A 4,710-nucleotide genomic window follows, 5' to 3' on the forward strand; every position below is an offset into this window, starting at 1 on the left:
CGTGTGTGCGCTGTGCCCGCGAGAGCTTAGCGCCCACACTCGTTCGTCCCCGCGGTGGCGCCGGCTGGTGTGAAACCCGGGGGATGGGGAGGGCGACTGGGGGCAAGACTCAGAAGTGCCTCGGGCTTTCACCAAGATCCAGTCTGTTCTGCGCACCGATCCACGCGGGATGGGGCCTGGCAACAGCTTCAGGAGAGACTCCGGGTGGCCGTGGGAGGACCTGAGTGGGGACAGGAAGACAAGGTGGGACGATGGGGCAGTAGTAGGTAGCCCTCCCGCCTCCGTCATCCAGCAGTGCAACCCGGGAGGAGCTGACGGGAAGAGGGACACCTTCCTGGGTGTATGGGGAGGGTGTGGAGCCAGGGCTGTGGGAGGCAGGGGCCAGCCCAGCATTCAGATTGCCCACTGGGGTTCTCCCAGGCTTGTCCTCCCTCCTAGGGAGGGTTCTAGGGTTTCCCCAGAGCCCTTTATGATTGTCACATCTGCCACAGCCAGCCCAGACCCGACTAAGCCCTGGCTCCTGCTCAGCTGCACCTCCTCCAATTTGGGGAGGAGGGCCCTGGGCAGGTGGCCCTTAGAAGCAGCTGCCCTCCCCACAGACCCGTGTGAGAGAGCATGAGGAGGGGCGTTCAAGAAGAATCATTCATGATCCTTGTTAAAGCTCAGTAAAGCAGACTTTATTCAGGAGCATCGAAATAGGCACAGGGGCCGAGCCGTTAGCTCATACCTGTAATTCCAGCACTTTTGGAGGATAAGGCAGTACAGAGGTTCTCTGTCACCCAGGCTGGAGTGCAGTGGTGTGACCATAGCTCACTGAAGCCTCGGCCTTCTGGGCTCAAGCGATTCTCCCACCTCAGCCTCTTGAGTAGATGGGACTACAGGCATGTGCCACCATAACTGGCTAATTTTTTTAATTAATATTTTTTGTAGGGATGGAGTCTTGCAGTGTTGCCCAGGTTGGTCTCAAACTCCTGGGCTCAAGCAGTCCTCCTGCCTCAGCCTCCCAAAGTGCTGGGATAACAGGCATGCGCCACCATGTCAGACCCAAACATTTTTAAAAAATTAGCCGAGGCTGGTGGTGCCTGCCTGTGATCTCAGCTATTTGGGAGGCGGACGTGAGAGGATTGCTTGAGCCCAGGAGTTTGAGGCTGCAGTGAGCTGTGATTGCACCACTGCACTTCAGCCTGGGCAACAGAGGAGACCCTCTTTCCAAAAAAAATTGACATAGGGACTGCCACAGTGGGGTTTTGCAGTCAGGCAGTTGGGGAGAGAGATTGGGCTCAACTCTGAATACAGCATGGACAGGTAAGAATTTATAGCCAAGGAGCAAGGTGGGGTCAGTGGATGGGAAATTACTAAGAGGAAACATCAGAGATAAAGGGGGAATTCTGGCTAAGCCCATCCAATAGAATTCTTGCTGCAGCCAGGCCAGGGTGACCAGACATCACCTTGGGGATAATAGAGGCTAAAGTACTTTTGTTTTTTTATTTTTTTTGAGGCAGAGCCTTGCTCTGTCACCCAGGCTGGAGTGCAGTGGCATGATTTCAGCTCATTGCAACCTCTGCCTCCCGAGTTCAAGTGGTTCTCCTGCCTTAGCCTCTCAAGTAGCTGTAATTACAGGCACCCACCACCACACCCGGCTAATTTTTGTATTTTTAGTAGAATGGGGTTTCACCATGTTGGCCAGGCTGGTCTCAAACTCCTGAGCTCAAGTGGTCTGCTTGCCTCGGCCTCCCAAAGTGCTGGGATTACAGGCGTGAGCCACCGTACCTGGCCCAGGCTAAGGAACTTAATTAGATTATGGAAGGTGATCAGATATCAAGGGTGGGGGGCTCTGGTTAAACTGACTTAGCAGCAATCTTGCTAAAAAGTCAGGCCTAGCTGAAAAAGTTCAGGAAAGTCTGAGTAGAGTTTGGTCAAGGAGAGAATCTTTGTCAGGGGAGAAATCGGGAGGAACCATCAGAGGCAGGCCGGGGCTAGCTCCTGGGCTGTGCCAGCAGGCCCCAGGGTGAGTAGCCAAGGACCTCCAGGTCAGGATGTCCCTTGTGGACACTGGAGTGAAATCTGGCTCAGTTGGAGCTGAGCCCCTGCTGAGTTCTGCACTGGCTGCCCCAGGACCACCTTCCGGGGGCTGAACTAGCAGCCCTCACTCTGGCTCCTTACTGATGAGTGGCTGTTTGGTTGCCTGGGACATCCTCCAGCTGTGCTTCCTGAGACTAGAGCTGCCACATCTCCTGTGGTAGCCACCCTCCTCAGGGATTGCTCCGTGTCTGGATGGAGGTGGCAGGGTGCCTCAGGCTGGCCTGGATCCAATTGCTGCTCTGCCTCCACCAGCTCAGCCTTTGGGCAAGGCTTTTTAATGTCTCAATGCTTCAGTTTCTTCATCTGTAAAATGGGGATAATAAGATCCATGGTCGTTGTGAGGATTAATGTTTGCTTGGAAGGGGCTTCCCTCCTCCTCCACCATCCCTTTGCTTTGGGGGTTAGATCCTGGGGTATGGGGAATTAGATGGCCTCGTCCCACAGATCTATACAGCTTCCATTTGCCCCAGAGACTCAGGAACCTCTGGGAATCAAGGACCTAATCAACACTACTTTGGGGCAAAAATACTGTGGGACACTATGCCAGTGTTCATAGCAGCATTATTCACAATAGCCTAAAGGTGGAAGGAACCCAAATGCCCATCACTGGAAGAATGGATAAACAAAATGTGGTATATACCTGCAATGGAATATTATCCAGCCTTAAAACAGAAGGAAATTCTGATAGATGCTACAGCATGGATGAACCTTGAAGATATCACGTGAAGTGAAATAAGCCAGACACAAAAGGACAAATACTGCATTACTGTACTTATGTCAGGCACCTGGAAGAGTCAAGTTCATAGAGACAGAAAGCAGAATAGGGGTTACCAGGGGCTAGGACGAGGGGGTAACAGCGAGTCATTGTTGAATGGGTACAGAGTTTCAGTTTAGATAATGAAAAAGTTCTAAAGACAGAATAGTGGCAATGGTTGTGCAATGATGTGAATGTACTTAATGATACTGAACTGTACATGTAAAAATAGTTAAAATGGGGCTGGGCACAGTGGCTCATGCCTGTAATCCCAGCAGTTTGGGAGGCTGAGGCGGGCGGATCACAAGGTCAGGAGATCGAAACCGTCTGGCTAACATGGTGAAATCCTGTCTCTACTAAAAGTACAAAAAATTAGCTGGGCATGGTGGTGGGCACCTGTATCCCAGTTACTTGGGAGGCTGAAGCAGGAGAATGGCATGAACCTGGGAGGCGGAGCTTGCAGTGAGCCGAGATGGCGCCACTGCACTGGCCTGGGCGACAGAGCAAGATTCTATCTCACAACAAAAAACAAAAATAGTTAAAATGGTAAAATTTGTCATATGTATTTTACCACCAAAAAGCCCACAGTGGCCAGGCATGGTGGCTCATGCCTGTAATTCCAGCACTTTGGGAGGCTGAGATGGGCGGATCACCTGAGGTTATTAGGAGTTCAAGACCAACTTGGCCAATGTGATGAAACCCCATCTCTACTAAAAATACAAAAATTAGCCAGGCATGGTGGTGGGCACCTGTAATCCCAGCTACTCGGGAGGCTGAGGCAGGAGAATCGCTTGAACTCGGGAGGTGGAGGTTACAGTGAGCCAAGATCACGCCACTGCACTCCAGCCTGGGTGACAAGAGCAAAACTCCATCTCAAAAAATAAAAAACTAAAAAAAAAGCCCACAAAACAATGAAACAAAACTGTGGGATAGGCTGGGATATGCATGGGCTGCAAGAGATGCCAGAGGAATCTGGATGTAGCAGTAAGACCTAAACTGATGGACAAGTGAGCGTGGGGTGTGGCTGTCCTACTGTTCTGAGGGGTGCACTTGAGACCATGAAGGCAAAAGGCAAGTGTTTTGTACCCCAGGCAACTTTGCAGTAGCACCCCTTGACTGAGTGTAGCATCCAGGCACAGCCCACTAAGGAACAGGCAGCAACACTCCCTTTCTCCCAGGGCTCAAATTGAGACACCATTCACTTCATGCACCCATTTTATAGGTGGAGAAATTCAGGTCAAATCAACACTTCTTTATTGAGAACATCCCTGTGGATAGACTTTGGAGTGGCCCTGGGGGAGATAAGTGCGGGTGGAAGAGAAGATCCCAAACTACCAAAAGTTTGCTCCATGTCACAACCTGCCCTAGGCCTCCAGGCCAATGTGAACAGACGGGCACAAGGTTGAGCAGGATGAATGGTAAATGCCAAGCTGGGTGCAGTGACAGGGGCAGTGGCAGTCTGGGTCGACCTCCCATAAGAAGGAGCCACACGGAGACACTGAAGGGTGGGAGGATTTGAAGAAGGGAAAAAGAGAGGTTGTCCTGAGGCTGGAGAGCTGGGCACGGTATGGTGTTGACAGGGCCTGGCCTAACTGGATGTCAACATTGAGGTAGGGGGCATGATGGGATGTCAGGCTGGAGAGGGCGGTGCAGTTCCCACACAACAGGCAAAAGCTCTAGCTCTGGCCTGGAGGCAGCAGGGAGCTCCTGCAATTCTAAATTAGAGTGGGTAGAACTCTTGTCCCCAGGTATGTCCATGGCCAGTCTCCCCAGGGCCTGGAGGGCGGTGCAGTTCCCACACAACAGGCAAAAGCTCTAGCTCTGGCCTGGAGGCAGCAGGGAGCTCCTGCAATTCTAAATTGGGGTGGGTAGAA

Source organism: Colobus angolensis, unplaced genomic scaffold (assembly GCF_000951035.1).
Source record: "Colobus angolensis palliatus isolate OR3802 unplaced genomic scaffold, Cang.pa_1.0 Scaffold93, whole genome shotgun sequence".
Lineage (NCBI taxonomy): Eukaryota > Metazoa > Chordata > Mammalia > Primates > Cercopithecidae > Colobus > Colobus angolensis.